Source organism: Apteryx mantelli, chromosome 1 (assembly GCF_036417845.1).
Source record: "Apteryx mantelli isolate bAptMan1 chromosome 1, bAptMan1.hap1, whole genome shotgun sequence".
Taxonomy (NCBI): Eukaryota; Metazoa; Chordata; class Aves; order Apterygiformes; family Apterygidae; genus Apteryx; species Apteryx mantelli.
The window spans coordinates 180,842,960-180,861,528 of record NC_089978.1 but is presented as its reverse complement, the minus strand read 5'-3'; the positions used below and the strand labels follow the sequence as shown (position 1 = coordinate 180,861,528).

The following is an 18,569-nucleotide window of genomic DNA, read 5'->3' as shown; positions in this document are numbered from 1 at the left end:
CTCGTGCGGGATTTCCTTTCAGCCATGAACTTATCACAAATAAACAAGTAATAATTAAATTATTAATGAACATGTTGGTCACTACAGACTGGGAAACCAAATGAAATAGAAGCTCAGAATTGTTGCTTTCCCTCAAGTATTTTGGTAGCCTTTGCCAAGTAAGGGTTCGCAGGAAGATCATTTAGATATAGAGAAACCATAATCTTTTTGATTAACCCTGTCTTGTGGAGCTGTTTAGACCACATTCACACAGCTTTATGTAGGCCTGCAGCTTCCCTCTATTTTGAAAAAAGCTTTCCTTTCTTTCCCTTACAGTACGTGAAGCTTTTGTAAGTAGCACTTCCAGGTAACACAGAAATGGAGTAGTGCTGGATTATTCCTTCAGCAAGCAGTTTGCCTTTTCCTATATAATGAAACACATTTTCCTAGTAAGAACAATACTGTATCAGTACCTGACCAGTGCTAAATTGCTTCTGGTTACTCAGGTACTAAAAAAGAAAGGAAGCTGAGTAAAAAGGTTTTGGCCTGGCATGATTTGCTTCATTTGTGTCTTCCTCCAGACAAAGTACTTCACTTTGAATGTAGCTGGAGAAAATTAAGAGAACACAAGGATAACCGGGAGGCGCAGAAATGCTACATTATACACAGCTACACTGTGTGTGGTACTGGCAGACAGGTACTTTCATAATTTGGAGCAGCCCTGCTTGCTTGGTTGTGTAGATGATACACATTAAGCAAGGAAGCCTCAACTCCCTGATAGCTTCCAGCTTTTTGCTATGTTTTTTGCACTCAGGCAGTCCTTTGTCCATTTACGTTATGAGTAAATTGCTCTGTTGACAACAACTTACACACAGTGTGTCATCTCACTTAATTTTAAACCTCTATATAGGCACCTTTAGATACCTATATAGGTGTCTTAATCAGAGCTTGTGACATACTTTTTTTATAGTCAATAGAGAAAAATCAGCTCTGACAGGTTTGGTTCTTCTGGCCCTGATGAGGTCAGATGAACCCTGGAAGAGGCCATTTCTCTCTGTTGATTATAAAAAACAACCTAGGGTGATTAGCTTAGCTAAATGCTAATTTACAGTGTAGATATCTGAAATAAAGTAGGCGGTATTAAGTTGCAGCAACTGGATTATTCTTAAAACATAACGCAATTTCATTTCTCCAACAAAGATGGGGGAAAATTGCCAGACAAATACAGTATATCTTAGTATTTGGCAAATAGATCAGAGCTCGGAGATGAGAGAAAAGCCAACTGTAAGAAAGATGCCTTTAGGTTTTGTTTTCTATTGTTCTTGCCATGTTTCACATCAGTATTCAGTGTTAAACATCAGTTCAGAACAAATCATGCCTTGAAAGTCTCCACCAGGCTTGAGGAGGGTCTGCAGAGAATTCCGCAAGCTGAGTTCAACCCATCTCAAATGGGCAATACAGCTGTGGAAAGAGCTGTTTGGCAGACTTTCAAATATCTTTGAACAAGCTCCTTTATGCTCATGCACTCATTGTTTCTGTTCAAAGCTCATCATGAAAACTAATCCTGAAAGCAGCCAATATTTGTATTGATTCAGTTGTTTTATTTGAGAATGAGAGCAGTCAAGGAGAAAAAAAGACTTTCTGTGCTTATAACAAAATTAGTATCTTCAGTGTCTGAGAGAAAACTTCAAAGGCACCCCTACTCCACTGCTATCAGAGAATCTCTGACTTATGGGCCTATGGTATTTTTTTAAAGGCTTGATCCAAAACACACTGCAATTGAATGAGTTTTCCCAGTGACTTTCACTGTTTTTGGATCTAGGCCTAAGATCATGTTCCTAATCATATTTTTTTTTGAAAATTTAGCCTATAGTTGTTTTCTAGTCTTGCAGGGTCTCTGCTGGTTTACTACAGAAGTTAACACTAAACTTACTTTTTTAAGGAGATACAGAATGAATCAAGTGTGAGAAATGCTTAAAGAACATTAAAAAAAGTGTGAGTCTGGTATGCTAATGTGGCCAACTCTTCCTTCCTAACTCCATGCTTTTCTGTGCTTTTAGACCCTAGTTCAACAAAGCGTGAACTCATGGCCTGACATCTCTGAGTTGTTTTTGTTAAAGGTAGGGTAACCTGAACTGATTAACAAAAGTGTTTTAAGTAAAAATCACAGAACAGTCAACAGTGATAATCTTCCATAAGCCTCACCAGACTAGAATGATGTCACCCCACTGCTATCCAAAATGCCATGTTCCAAAATGTATGATTAGATTTAACAACCATACCTATTGCATAGTGGCTCTTGGAAAATCAAGTCCAAATTATGCTCATAAGATTTTAAATTCCTTTTCTCTTACTTTCTTTAATCAGTCAAGAATTACTAACTCTGTGACTCCCTGGTAGTGCTGCTGACTAATTTTAAACTGCATATATTATAAAATGCAGATTTAGGCCAGATATTTGGCCTGTTAGTCTTCTGGCTCAGATCTAACCTAATATATGCAAGCCCATGGTGTTTGGAAACCTGGAAAACAGTGATGCTTCATAGAAACATTTAAAAAATTGGCAGCTTCAGAAAAAACAAGCAAGAATTTTTTGTGTATATGTGCAAACTCTGTACTGAAGAATTGGAAAACAATCCTGGATTTAATGGTCCATAACCCTGAGTGGCTCTAAGTTTCATTGTCTGTGAATCTGATCCATGGAGCCATAGAGTGAGCTGGCTGGTAAAAGAGCATAAAAAAAGATGTTTCAATGTTTTGATGGAATATTATCCATATTTTTGGAACTCTACATAGCAAACTCCTAACTATCTAAATATAACTAAGCTGTATTTGGAAAGCGATGAACTGGATGTTTTTTTCAGAAGCTCAGGACAGTAGCTTATACCTAATTTATTATCCTGGAGAATAATCTATGTGATTTGGCAGGCAAATTATTTTCTCCAGATTTAACTTTATGGTAGAAGTTTCTGAGCTTCTCCTCTAATCACTGCAGAAGAAACTCACTTGCAAAACTTTGCAAAGTCATCCAGAGTTAAACTTGAAGCACTCTCCCATGTTTCAACTGAAGGGCAGGTTACTCACTGGTGCTGCTCTGCAGGGGCATGCATAAAGCAGTCAGAAGACAGAGCTGATCTCTTAAAGAATGATGACTCTTCCTGGTTTTTATACCCTAAAGTAAAGGAATCTTCAGTTTCCTCTTAATTAGGATGAATGCCCTGGAGAACTTGAAGTCTTGAAGTCAGATTTACTTCATACATGTAACACAAAATAACTCATTAGAAATACCTGATCACCACATATCATACTCAGATAATCCTCTTGGTTTATATGGGATTTGTACCAGGACTTCGTTTAGAAGGTGCTGCTTCATCTCTCCCTCCCTCTCTCTCTCTCTGTCTCCTTTTTTTTTGGTCTCATTCCACTGACATGTCAAAATTTGTCATTGATTAGATGAAGGGATGCATTTGGCACTAACAGGTCATTCCAGCAGGGTCATGTATTTATTACTCTCTGACCCTGTTCATTAATTCTCTTCTACAGTGGAATACATCAAACACTTCCTATTTCTTGTTATGGTAGAAACTATATGTATTTTCATAAGACCTTCAGGCAGTATCTCCATGAAATATAAAGCGATGGCAATACACTGATTTTATATATATATATATTTATATATATATATATCACATATATATATATATATATATTATTTTTTACAATGATAAAACCTAAAGATTAATTGGCAATGCCATGATATCTTCATGTTAGCCATTTCTCAGAAGATTGGTTAAACAATGGTTACAGCAGAATTAGAATGTGTTCAGAGAAGGATAACAGAAAGGTGAGAAGCACAAAGAAATTTCTTTGTACAGCAGGCATGGAGAGAACAGGCTTATTTAGTATAGAGGTACCATTCTCTGTCCATTCCCAGTAAGTAAAGTCATGAGACTGAATTAAAAAACATAAAATTTACTAAGGTGATCACAGGAGAGAGAGGCATTGGTTTTATTTAGAGTACGCATAAGTCCCATTTACAAACTTTTCCCCACAACCAGAACGTATAAACCTCAAGTTTTTCACATGATCCTATAACCCTTGAAAGTTAAAAATAAGGAAACAAATATTACAACAGTCATTTTTAAAATCACGAGAGATAGAAACACTAGAGTAAGTATATCTTTACAAATAGATAAGGAGAAAAATTGTCCAGTGAGATTCTACTTAACCTTTCTTGTAACACATGAAGCACAGTGAAAAGTGAAAGGTTACATATTCAAAATGCACAAATAAAATTCCTTTCACAAGAGATATCTTTAACTTACAGAACACATGACTACTGCAAATTATTGTATGCAAGGTATTCTATGCACTAGGTTCAAAAAAGAATTAATCATCTATAGAGTGAATAAATACACAGCTACAGTGTATTTTAAAATAAATATAGATTTATCCATTTAGTTAGTTTAAGAGAGAGGTGAATGTCCACATTTCAGGACAGTCACTTGCTATTAAGATTTAAGATGAAACTTGGCCTACACATGCTCATATACGCGGTAAATACTGGATAATTCATCTGGTTTTAATATTTGGGAACGTGGCTTTAGCACACTGATATACTGTGCCTCAATTTATACATTTTGCATGCTATGAGAGAAGTAAATGCCCTGAGTAGTATGATCACAAATGGAAAATAGGAGTAAATTTGGGTCACAACTTGTTGATAAGATTAAGCCCTGGATAAGAAATGCCAGATCCACACAATACAGAGCTACTCATATTGGCTACAAACAGACTATGTAACCATGATGCTTCAGTCAGGCTAATTAGCTGTGCAGAAAAATGTCCAGGCTAATTAACCTTGGCAGAGTGCTGTGTGAGTGCAACTACATTGCTCTGGGACCTTATTTAGTGTCTCTGTATTAAATAAAGGTAAGTTCTACTTAATATTTAGGATTCATCATTAGTCTTTCCTACTACCTAGTTGCCAAGAATTTGTTTTATTTTTATTTTTTCACCGTAAAGTAAGTGCAGGTAGTATGCTATGTAGAAAGCAGTGATTCCCTTTACCGATAACAGGCTGATCTACTCTAAAGAAAAAGCTTTCAAGGGTGGTCTGACCAGCTGGGCCAACTCTAGACCAACTTTAAAAGATCCATGAAAGATGACCAGGAAAATTAATTTAATATGTACTATATATCTACAAAAATCTGGGAAATTTGTAAAGGGGTCTGAATCTTCCTTGCAATTTTTTTAAGGGAACCAATAATTCTGGAAAAGGTTGAAAAAAACTGCCCTGGGTTTCCGACCATCCCGTTTTGAAACTGGACTTCCTTTAGACTTTCAGCACTCCTTCATCCTTGGAATATGTGGCTGTAGTGATGGGCCAGTGGCAGAAGTAATTCTTCAAAACAGCCATTACACTATGTAACGTTGCAGACACTCTGCAATTTAAAATGTGAATATTCTTTTTCTTCCTCTGGTGAATCTGTGGTGTAGATAATGGGTAGTTTTGTCACTGCCAGACAAGTGGTTTCCCCTATAGGAGATCTCTCTCTGCACTCAGAAACTCATTCTTTGAATTACTTTCTCCTTATGGGGTGAACCCTAGTAAAACTGAAATGTCAAACATTAGCAAGGAGAGATGGTATTTTATCAGGCACTTACATCACAGTGACTGAGTAAAACTGATTCAAGTATATATTCACTGAAGTGCAGATTATTGGCAACTTGGTATTAAGAAAGGCTAAAGATGAATCTTAAATGTTAAACAGTTCTTACAGCTACTCAGAAGCTACTTGCAAAGACAGAATCAGACTGGTAGATAAGAGCTGGAAAAGACCTATATGGGCATGCAAGTCAGCTTTCTGCTGGTGGAAAACTGTTCTGTACATTACAAAGGCTAGAGAGGTAAAATTTCAAGGGGAGATAATGTTTTGCCTCCATAATATTCCTGTATAATGTGACAGCAGACAGTACTATTACACACATTTGTTAGGCCTCTGTGTAGGCTAATTGTATGTCTTGGTGCAGAGATTTGGTTTTATTCTAGGTAAGCTGTAATGAGGCTGTCTTCAATAGAGATGGTTAGAAATTTTAAGGCAAAGGACATTACTGCTTGGGAGGGACAAAATCTAAATGTTTTGGGAACTATTGCTTTCAAGTGAACGCAGGAGGGGTGCAGCACTGCCAGCACTTTACCTAAGTTCCTGCCATCTTTCTAATAAGCTGCCTGGTGCAGGCCTCTATGGGCCATGGCTTTGAGGTGTCCCTGCCATGCTGCCTGTTCAGAATGGCCCAGGATTCCAGTAATCCCATTGCTTGATAAACAATCAGGAACTTGTCAGCCTTGGAGATGCCTGGCTATTGGAATCCACAATGTCCCCAGGGGACAAGCCTTATTTCAATAATGTTCCAAATGTTTATCAGTGATCTCTCCTATGAACATACAATAGTTTTAGGTGATGTTTCCAGACAAATCCAGAAGTTGGTGGGGTGGTAACCAGAAATAATATTGCTATTCTTCAGAATGATCTGAATCACAAGTCAAATGTGAATGCATCCAGCCACCTCCAAGTAATGTCCTGGAAAACCAAGAACATGGGTTAAAGCAAAAGGATGAGTCTTTCCTGGAAAACAGGATTTCATGGAAGAGCTTAGACTCAACACGGTCACTCTGTAAACTTCTATGGCAAGAAAGGCTAATGTAACCTTTCAATTTATGTAAAAGGTGAGATGAATTAGAACTGAGAAAGGCAGAAGACACCTAATCAAACCCAAGAAACCCAGAAGATAGGCATCAAGTTTAATCTGGATTCATGGTAAGTGGAGAAAGGTAGGCGCTTCTGGAAGGGCAAACACAGCATGCATAAATAGATAGAATAAACTGACCTACTGGATTAAAGAGGGAACCCAAACAATTACTTTAGACTACAGTTCTAAAGTCAGTTGATTCTGCCTAAAATGCCTGAGTGTGTGGAGTGCATATACGTGTATTTGGAAAGACAAAAACTATAACAGGACCATGAGCTGGATGTTCATACTTCAGGGGGAATGTGGAAATATAGAATGAGCTTCAGATAGTGACAGAAGTTGTGAAGTAACCCCCACATAGAATAGGAAGCATGATGAGTCTGACTCACTTAGCTTGTCAGATAAGAAGGTAAATTTGAACAGGTTTGTGGCTGTATGTGGAGAAGATAATTGAAAATGGGGTGATGTAGAGGTTCCAGCCTCACTGACAAAGACTTAGCAAGATCCTATCACTGGAAATTGAAAAAAAAATTAACATTGGCATTTTTTAGTTTTGAGGCATGTCTCTTAAGCAAGCACAGAGTAATTCATTAGGACAGGCAATAAGACTCATCACTATTTGAAGTCTTAACACAAGAATAATATTCCATTTAAAGATATTCTTTAGTTAACTCTGGGAGAAATTCTGTGACCTATGTCTAACTGTAAGACAGCATAGTTCCTTCTAACCTTGGGGTCAGTGAGGTGAGTCCCCCACACTGGGTTCTTTTACAGGCCTTGGAAGGAACTGCATTCCCTTAGCAAGCTCATACCTCTCTTATAGCCCTTTTTCAGGGTTTCAGAGAGTTATTTCTGTAGGGGAAGGCTCTTTTTAAATACATTCAACAGCATCTTTAAAGGGGAGTGGTCACAGAAGTAGGACTACTGAAGTTTGTAGACTTGTGCAGTAAGAGAGAATATAATGTTTAATATCATCTAGGTCAAATGCTCAGATGGAGATGCAAATTTTGGAATTTTCTTAGGTCAGACTGGCAGGGACCTGGCTCTTGTTTCCATCTTGTTCTACAGCCAGGGATTCATTCATTAGGATCAACTATTCTTTATTACCATTTCTATCCCATTACAGAACTATAATCGTACAGACTGTCTCTAGACAGGATCCAGACTCCTTCAGAAGTATTACACATATGCTTATATGAGCATAAGCCCGTATACATGCACCATAGGTCTGATGTGAGATGCATCAAAATTACTGGTTTTGGAGTTGCCAGAGAAGGCAGGTCCATCACTGTGCTTTTGATTTCTAGTCCAACATAGAAGTAGAGAGAGAATATATGACTAGGGTCACATCCAAAAAGGAGTTTGCAGTCTATCAACAGTATACGGTCCTGCTGCTTCAGTCTTGGGTGAAATATAATGCTCTTGATAAACAGAGCTCAAGCTAGATCCTGACTGTCCTTTCTGCCCTCAAATTCTGGCTAATGATTCAAGGGGAAAAAAGTCTTAGGGCTTCTAGAAACATTTTCTGGAATGAAACCTTGCTCATTCTGCAGACTTGCCATTCTGCCTAGCAGATATATATCCAGCAGGATTATGAAATGATAGATACAGAAGAAGTTAGGCTGCAGTCCTTCAACATTTTTAGCCTTTCTCATAAATTTTTAGAGTAAGCATATCAATAGGGAGGACAGATCTAAGAGAGATTTTATGTGTAGGGAGTAAGTACTGCTGGGTTTGTTTTTCTGAAACATTGGGGAATACAGAGCAAGAAATTCAAAATGAAAGCCAGAACCATTTAGAATGAGATTCATTCCTTTTGGATCAATATGTAACTCCATTTTAAATGCCTTGCTCTCAAAAGAGTGCATTTTGCAATGTATTGCCTCCATAAATATGGCTGGTGATATGACTTTGCAGGTTTTTGAGATCAGTTCTTTTATCTGCGACAACTTGATTTTTTGACTAATGTATTGAATATTTTTATTGATTACACTAGTTACCTTACACATTTCACATTAGAATGAGAGATGAGAATACTGTCTCCATTCAAGACTATGGGAGAAATGGCCAAATATTGTCTCTTATTCAGTGGAAAGAGATCATATAATTAAAGAAAAATGCAGTAATGATATATTTCAAAAGAGGAAGATGATTAATAAGGAGACATAATTAAATGTCTTGTCAGAACAGTGATATAATATCATTTGCTACCACCACCCCAAATTGCAGGGTAAGCTACTGTAATCCATTAACCATTTAAAAAGAAGTGAACAAAAGAAACCAGACAATGAAAAGAAAAGGATCTGGTACAGTTTGTAGTTTAAACATTTATTTGGAGAAGCTTTTAACTCTTTTCTCCCAGGAACCAGGTACACTAGTATGTAAACCTGAGCATAATTTTGAGAATGCCCTTTGGGTTTGTTTTTCTTCAGTCTTGCTGAAAAGTAGGTGAGAATACATAGAGCACTTCAATGACACTGGTTGCATTTACAGATGGAGGAAAAGGATGATAATTAGTGAGCCTGCTGCATTTCAAAACATGAGACAAATAAATTGAATTCCGCCTTTTGGTGGTGTCAGTAATCTGCCAGTAACATGACTATTTCCATAATAACTAAAGAGGAAATAGTCAAAATATGAACAAAAGAAGTGATGCATGTGATGTAATTAAAATGTGTCATGTGGGTGGTGTGCAGAAAGAACACTTGCATCTCATAGGTTCATGAGTAATATGGCATCTTAAAGTACCAGGAAAAAATCCAGCCTACATGATAAGAACAACCTTGTACAAACATTTAAGGATTTGTTAGATGAGAATAGCCAGTAAGCACTTTTGAGTGTACAGGAAGAATATGAGCTTATAATAGGAGTGCTCAAGCACAGATAATGTGCAAGTTATTCATTCAGAAGAAATTGTGTATTATTATTGCTTTCAGAAAGTGAGTGGTACAGAAGCCTGTCAGGCGGTTTTGTGCATCAAAATGCAGCTATACCATTTGAACCTACTCAAAAAGAATTCTGCACCCAAACTAGAATAATTCAATTGTGTTCCTGCTGGAGTTAGTGACAAAGAGATGCACAGTGATGAACTATTCCAGATTGTGCAGTACTGGTAACATATGATGTCAGCTTTGTAGAGCCCAGTTAAAAATAATTCTCCTGGAAATAGCCAAACTGAAGGTAAAAATATATACACATACACATATATATACATACATACATACACATACATATATATATATATATATACACACACACACACACACACTTTGTTTGTTGTTGTATTACAATGGGAAGCCTGGGAAATGCACTCACCTTCCTGCCCTCTAACCTCACAAAGTATAAAAAGTTAAAGATTGCATCTTATAAACCAATAGGTTTGACTCCATTTTCTTAGGTGTAGCTCTTTCCTCACTGCTATATTAACACTTTCTTTTATTCAGTTGGCATTTCTTTACAATGGGAAATAAAATAAACCACCATGGAGAAATAAAGAAATGAACAACCTATAAAGACCAGCTAGCTATCATGGGGAGAACTAGCTTCTTCTTCAATCCTCATTTCCTTTATTTCATCTCCAGAGGTATAAAGAAATGTAATATTCCTGCTAAATGGAAAGAACAAAAGTAAACTAAGGACATGCTTGCTGGAGCAAGACCTGGGAATGGAAGGGGCTACAATTGGTGTATCTTTGTCTAGAAGCTAGGCAACCCCAACATAATTACAAGTAAGGCCAAGGGGCTGGAAGGACGGTGAGAAGTCCAGGAGAACAACAGTCATGTGTTTTTACTGCTTTTAGGTTATTTACTAATTTGGCTAAATATTAATACTTTCAGTGAAGGTATTTTCAACAAGAGAAACCATATTTGTATCATATAAATTAGAGACAGTAAAATGGAGCTTTTTGATTTTTAGGCCAAAGCCTGCTAGGATACCCATATTCCAGACACTGGTTGAAAAATTTTTGTACAGAAAATGACATACCCATGACAGGACAGATGCCAGAATTCATTCTGCACTAACCCCAGAATATCTTACTCTAATGAGAACTAGAAGAGCTTGACTCAAGTTTTCTCTTGATTTGGTAAGTGGCATAGTATAACATTTTCAGAAAGGAATTTTGGATTTTGTATACCATCTTGTGCTCTAACTCTTTTTTATTTAATAGCAAAATACACTTCAAACAAATTGTTTCACTAAACCCAAAGTGAGCTGTTCAAATTGTCCATGATTTTAGAGAAGATCAAAGCAGCTTAAAGAAATTATTTATTCTCTCTAGTTGTTGCACAAAAACATCCAAACAAATGAAGAAACTAATTCAAAATAAATTGAAAAGTTATCATCCTAGCTACAAAAGGGAGGTACTGTGATTTTTGAGGCCCATTTTGCTTTGCTCCAAACCATAGAGAAATCTGCTCTAGTACAAGACTTTTTGCTTGTCCAAACCAAAATGAATCTCCGGACTTTATGAAATCATTCAAGGATGCCACTATTCCAACTGCAAAGTAGAAGAATGCATTCTAACCATTTTTCCAGGAGTTGTGGTGCTGCAGTTCCTGATCATAACAGTTTTACTGCCTGAAATTATAGACAGCAGTGTGCTTATACCCTATAAATCACAAGTTGCAGCCCTGTTCTGCACTGGATGTTGGAGGAAAGGTGACACTGTGTAACACAAAGCACTACATTTTCATGTAGAAGTTTAGGGTGTCTGAAGTACCCAGAGGTCTATGCTGAAGAGTTAAAGGCATTCATTTGGTTTTGTTTCTTTTACATTTATTTTTCTGTAAATACCTGCTTTCTTAAAAGCCAAGTGGTCCCTTTTGTTCTGGTCAGCAATTCCTTAGAGATTCTAATTAAATCTAGTCCATTACAGCCCATTAGGTGGTGTTAAAAAGCAATTTGGTTTCCCTTGCCCAGTCCATTCCAACATGCTTACCCAATTACTTCCACAGTGCTTTAAAGATGAGATTTTCAAAAGCATCAGCACTGGCAAAATGCTGTTTTCACTAAGTCGGTGGTTATTCCATTGACTTCAAATCTACAGGAAACAAAGTAACAAATGCCCAAGTGTCTTTAAAGGCCCCAAACTGTCTAAATTATGGGATAACATTGTAATGCATTACAGCAGTACCACTAAGCTAATTAGCTGGTGCTTTCAATGTCAATACAATTCACTTGCATAAGAGCCTCTTCCCCATTCTGGATTTGGACAGTAATGGGGACATTTTTATTATAGCTGACAATGCCAATTAGATTTCAGAGACTACTTATGAACCTCATTTCTTTTTTTTTTTCTAGAAATTTTACTTTTTAGTCACAGAAAAGCAAATATTGGAGCTTATGAGCCCATCCATGAGGTGGAAGAGAAAGTAGAGGCTGTCAGAGACAACCAGAAATCATTCTACATTTAAGAGTCTAGCAAACACCAGTTTGAAAGGAAAGCAAGCAGCCAAGACTGCAGTGATCTGGATGTAGAATACAAAATTCTGACTCCCAAGCTCTGTTCTGAATATCAGGGATATTGAATGGGATGACCTACCTTATTTTTATTCTTGTTCTGAGCTTAATGTACTACCATTAAATGGTTTTTCTTCCACACGTTGCTTTTCCAAAATGTGAGCATTCCTTTAATGACAGAACTGAAGGAGTCCAAAGTGTTTTTTGTATCATTATTATTGTTATTGTTTTGAGAGCAGAAGACAAACATTTTCAATAACCAGCATTAGAGTCTGGAGATAGGCCTCATGCACCTAGGATCCAGAATTTGAATTAATCTGACTCTCGTGGTTGCATAACACCTCTTAGAAAGGCTTCACAAGTGAGAGAAGATTATTATTCTCCTTTCTGGTAAGAAACTCATATCAGGAGCCCTCAGTCTCTTATTAGCCCTTACAGCTATTAAATTATAGCACTTACAGCTCTTAACAGCCCTTATGGCTATTAAGTGTCTCAGCCTGGTGCCTCCTAGTGGATTTAATAACAACTGGCGAATTAATCAGATTTTAGCCTTTATTCAGAGAAGCAGTGGACAAGTTCTCTGTAAGGCTGAAAAATATGAATCACATATGCTTAAGGATGACCAAAAAGACATGCTGTCTGTTGGATTTAGCTTCATGGGTGGTGATCTCTTCCCCCACCACAGTTAATATCCAAGGGGAAGAAGAAGTCCTCGGTTACCACCCCTCACAGCCTGGCGTGTTAATGCGAAACTGGAAACGATGACAGGCTACGCTGATATGCGAAGCAGTGCGATGCAGCAGAGGAAGAGCCAACACACCAGCTACACCACCACCTCCGCCTTGGCAGGGTCACCCTCCGGCAGCTGCAGGCAGGGCCACGCGCAGCCCTGCGAGGCAACGCTGCGACTCCCTGCTCACAGCCCGCAGGACACAGCTGAGCATTCACCTGAAAGAGACCTCATTGCCCATTTGGTTATACGTGATTTACAAAGCTGGAAAAACAATCTTGTTAAGAGGAAAAGAAGGAAATAAAGACAAAATAGCTTCTCGATTATAGGTACAAGGTGTTAGGCAGCATGCCAGTTGCTCTCCATCTGTATTCTGCATCTGTTGACTTTTACACATTTAGTTGTGTGTTTTCAGCACTTTTCATTGATTATGGATTTAGATCCTGTAATTTCTACCAACTACGATACTGCAAATTGTCATAATATTTGCAGCTAAATGCAAACCCGCTCAAAATTCTACCACTTTTAAACTCCAAAGATTAGAGGCAGTGAAAAATGAAACTTGGTGAAAAATATTGCTCAGATGCGTAATTTCCTTCAGCAAAAATAGCTGCATTTTCCAGCTTGAGGTGATGACTTTTAGATCAAAAATTTTTGACTGATGGATATTGTGATTAAAATTCCACAAAACAATCATTTTGAATTGTACGTATTAAAAAATTAAAAGGTGTTATTTCAGATTTTCCAAAGTCCACCAAAAAAATTATGTCTTTTTTCCTAACTTGTAAGGGATATAAATTGTTCTTTGGCAACAGACAAACGGAATCAGAAAGGAAACCCTGCTTCAAAGGTAAAGACACGCAGAGCAAAAATAACTGACACTGTGCCTGAACTGCTGCGACCATTAGAACACTTGATATAAAACACTTGGTATAAAACAAAGGAAAATGTGAAGGGAAAACAATAACCACTGACTATACTCAATGACCCTTTATTAACACATTAACCAAAGTTCCAGAGAGATGAAGATCACAAAGAAAAGGAATTATGTCTTTTTCCACTAAACTGTTCTCTCTGGTGAATGTTCTGTTGGATGAGATGGGCCCTCAACTTTCATTTTTTGAGCAATTATGTAAATACAGTAAAAGGCAAACAAAATTGAAGCAGATTTGTAGATCATTTAAGTGTGGAGACAGAAATGTGGGACCTAGTCCATTTAATAAGTGAGCTTTTTTGGGAAAATCCAGCATGATTTTTTTCAGGTTTTATTTCTTTCTTCTTAGGCCTTTAATGTTTTGTTGCTATTGTTCCTGTCTGTAAGGCCGAGCAAAGGCCTCAGTGAGACTTGAAGTCTCTGTAGATTTTCCTGCTGGCTTCTAAACTGAATATAAGCACAATATTCCCGGGTTTATCCAGCTCTGCTTCAGAATCCATTTGTAATCCACACAAGAGCAGTAAAGAAGAAACATATACAGTATTATTACTGAGATAATTGCTGGCTGGCTAATCTCACGTTTCATTGCTGCTGGGCCTCTTTTCTTGTTAGCTGTGAATGTTTACAATTTCAAGTGGTTGTGTAAGTCCTTCTTGCCTCATCTAGCCTCTCTGTAGAACTGACAGTTGTCCTTGACTGTAAAGCATGATATATTCTGCTTCATTTACAATACATCCAAATCCACTCTAAACAGATTTTCTGCTTCTTGGTGAGGTGCCAAGGGTTCTGCAGTCAGATCCTGCCAGCTATTGCTATTGTCAATAACTGACTTTCAGGAAGAAAGGCGTGGTATGAGCCTTTGAAGTAGCTGATCAGTTATGCTCAAGTGACCACTGCTAGCAATGGGGCTGTAGCTTGGATTTGTTATATCTGTGTACTTTTCATTTCAGCCAGAGAAAGAGATCTGAAAAGTATCCCTCTTCATCTGCAAAAGCTGAAAACATGAACTACCTTCTGGTTGCTTAGCAAATGAGGCTAACCTCAGAGCAACATGTTATCATCTCACATTCAATGCTCGGCAAAATGGGGTTAAAAGAAAAAGAATAGGAGATGTATTTATCCTGAAAAAAGCACTGGTAGGTTTCACCAATATTGCAATATTTTATTTCTTGCAAAGAGCCACATGCCTTTAGTCTTTTGTTTCTCTTCTTTTTAACACCCCAAGACAGAAATTTAAAGGACTCATTAGTAGAAGTAGTGATTTATTTTTGTGAAAACCGTGTTTGTCCCAGTTTGGCCAGGCCCTTAACCGTTAGTAAATGCAAGTTAAATTTTCTGACTATTTCTGGTTTGGGAAGGGGGCAACAGCTATCATATCTGTGACTATCCTTTCAGCATGCCTGGACCTCATGTTTCTTCTGCTGCCCAAGGAGAGCAGAAACTGTGTTGCTTGTCTCCCTCTCCTTTTAATGACTCCTTTCTGGTAAATCTGCATCTGGCAGTGACTGGGATCCAGGAATCCTGTCTCTCAAGTGAATCCCCTAATCACAAGCCAGGAAGCTTTGTTGTTTCTTCTTTTCTAGATCAATGAATATTTAATTATTTAAAAAATGTGAAAGCTCTGGCTGGAGGGGTGCCTATTGCAAACTACTCCCCAGCAACCGGTTAGAACATGCTCCTCAGAGACAAGACACCGCACGACCTATTTGGATAGCTAAACTCCTGTGTCTGGTGTATTTTAGACACCTACCCAGCCTCCAGCTTCCGCACTAGAAAGCTGCTTGTCTCCCATACTCCTACCTTGCATCTGCCAGTCCCCTCTACAGATACTTTGGGTGCCCCTCAGGCTTCTGGAAAGGCACAAACACCTGTATTTAGGCAGGTGAATCAGACCCTTAAAGGCATAAAGTAATTCTCAGCTGGAAGTAACTCCCAAACATCATAGGAAATGTGTGTTAAAATCTTCTCATGGGAAGGATTGAATTGAATATAGTGATTCAGCATCCTGGATGATTGCTCTAAACACTATGTTGTAAGACCTACTCCTCCTTCTCCAGCAGTCTTTCAAATTGAGCCCTTCCCTTCCTTTGCTTTATCCTACCAGTGCTCAAAAATTAAAGTGTTAACCCAGAATTGTCACATTCTCTTTACAAGGAAGGGATAAGAAAAGACAGTGAAATCAAGCTAATTTTCATTAAGATATCATTGATATTTCTGGCTTGGCAGCCGTTTTTACTTGATGCATGCATGCCTGTATTGCAAGATGCTGCACTAATAATTCTGACACTTCTCCCATCTCCTCAATTGCATCTAAATGTTCACTATGGCACTAATAACATGCTAGTGGGGAATTTAGATATTTTTCACAGACTATGAAAAATATTCCCAAATTTTTGTACCCCAGACTGTCCTGTCTACATCCATATGGATTAGAACAGAAATTTGTTTTTTGTACTGGATACTCTTCAGAGAAGGACTGTCTTTGAATTCATCCATTTGAAAGTGTTTTGCTGATTTACAAACAAATAATAACAAGCAAAGTGAATGTATTCATGAGGAGGCATTCCTGTGAGGACTGTGACACTGAAGATCCAAACTTTGGTTCTGAATGTTTGTCTTTTTAAACATTTCTTATACATATAAAATCCTAAGCTTTAATGGCACTAAGCTGTTTCTCCATTTTTCCCTCTACCTCCTTTGAGTAGCTAAGGGCTTGTCTATTTTTGCCTCTTTCACTCCTGTCTTGTCAATGCTATCCTACCCTAGTGGCAATATTAATTCAAAATCCTTTGACAGGATGTTCTAAATATGCGTGTGTCAGAGAAAGCCGAAGCATCACCATCACATTATGCAAAAATATCTATTGTAATATAAATCCCTATGCCACAGCAATTTTAGCTTCTCATTTAGTCATTTATACAAGATGTGCTATAATCATGGTGAAGACATAACTTATTGTTGCACTGATAGATTCCATACAATCAGTGCATTGTAAAATATGATGAGAAGTTTTATTCTGGCAATTCAGCATTACGTGACAATAGAGCCACTGCTCCCTTAAATCCTCCACAGTTCTCAGTCCTTTCTTTTTCTGCTGGCTAAATTTGCTCTTCCCAGAGGTTCTGAGATGCAGCCAAGTTTCATCCACAGTCCTTCTCAAGAGCTGTTCTCCATTTGACTAACAGAGCATCAGCTGGCTCACTGACCCTTGTGCAAGGAATTCCCCCAATGGATCTGAAAGAACGAGTCACATGGAACCTCCAGCCCACTGTAGAACAATATTCCTTTTTCCCTTTTGAACAGATCTTACAGGCCCCAGCTGCCAAGCCGGGGAAGGTTTTCTCTGGGAAAATACATCTATCTTTCCGGCAAATTCCACACACTGCCAATCTGGCAATGTCACCTCTGGCTCTCTCACATCTGGCTGCGGAGTTGCCTTGCCCTGCAAGCCTCACTCAGCCCTTCACCTAGCAAATTTTGAAGTGTTTGTTCAGGGATTAATCTTTAGGATACCAGACAAAGATATCTTCCGTAACCACTCACCCTGAAACAAGCTTTTTGTTCAAATCAAAAATGATGCTTTTTCATAATATTCCTGGCCTCATATTAGGGAAAGAACAGGCTCTTGTATGATCCTTCCTCTGGTTTCAGGAACACAGGCAGCAGCCTACTTATTGTTTTTCTGTACAATAACTCAGGATGTTTCGTGGAGTTAAATAACCCTTTCATAACGACAAATGGTAACAAGCAAAAATTTCAGAGAGGTACTGCAAAACACTTTCAGTGAACATGCAAATGTAATATGACAAATGGAAAGTACGGAAGATACAGGTGCCTATTTGGAGATGTTATCTTTGTAAAACAAAGCAAACCTTCCCATAACAATTTATACTGCTGGATGGTAGCACACTGCAAAGGCCATATACATCTCTATCTTATCAGAAGAACAATAAATGACATGAGTGTTTTAATACTGCTACTCCTTTTTTGCTCTGTTATAGATACCAGTCCCTTCACAGAGGTGGTTCAGAACAACACGGAAACAACCTGCTTTTTCAAGGATCTCTGTCTATGCATGAATACAGATTTCTTATGAAACAGCTTAGCACCAAGAACAGATGCCAGCTGGAATGATTAAAGCAGTGTGCGGATTCTCTGGGTCTTCTCCACAGCTCCTCCAAAGAACTAAGGAACACTACAGCATTTCTTGAGACCCTACCCTGCTTTTCCATTAAAATATTTGCTGCGTTCAGATTAGTTACATAATTTGGTGACTGCTGTCCAAAATCCAATTTTCTCTTGCTTGAATTCATTTCATATCATATCATATCATATCATATCATATCATATGTATATGGTACTTAACGTATTAAAGTAAATGCTAGAAAATCTCTACAGCTTTTCCTCCATCCTTTATTCTCAGGAAAGTGATTTATAGAATGCATTTTATGACATTATTACTACAAAGATAGGATAAAAAATGGTTTTAACATTCAATACTGATGGTGAATTTTGAGGTCATTCTGACCTCTCTTGGAAGCAAGTTCTAAAATCATAGGTCAGTTGCTGATTTTCTGCACATAAACTTCACTTTTAAGAATATCAAGTCCATTGTTATGGACATGGGATGTCTCAAACACATCATAAGCAAGTGTCTTTGTAAATCCCATTGAAGGATTTGAAGATTAATTGAGGACAGAGAGAACATTGTCTT

At 37.9% G+C, this 18,569-nt stretch overlaps 1 long non-coding RNA gene across 1 annotated transcript in view; it reads left to right on the top strand.

Annotated features, from left to right (window-relative positions):
* Window positions 1–18,186, top strand: part of LOC136991158 (uncharacterized) — a 33,696-nt gene extending 15,510 nt beyond the window's left edge. The window contains exon 3 of the long non-coding RNA XR_010883201.1: window positions 17,857–18,186. This is a non-coding gene — a long non-coding RNA (uncharacterized lncRNA). The remainder of the gene's footprint in view (window positions 1–17,856) is intronic.
* The last annotated feature ends 383 nt before the right edge of the window (window positions 18,187–18,569 follow it).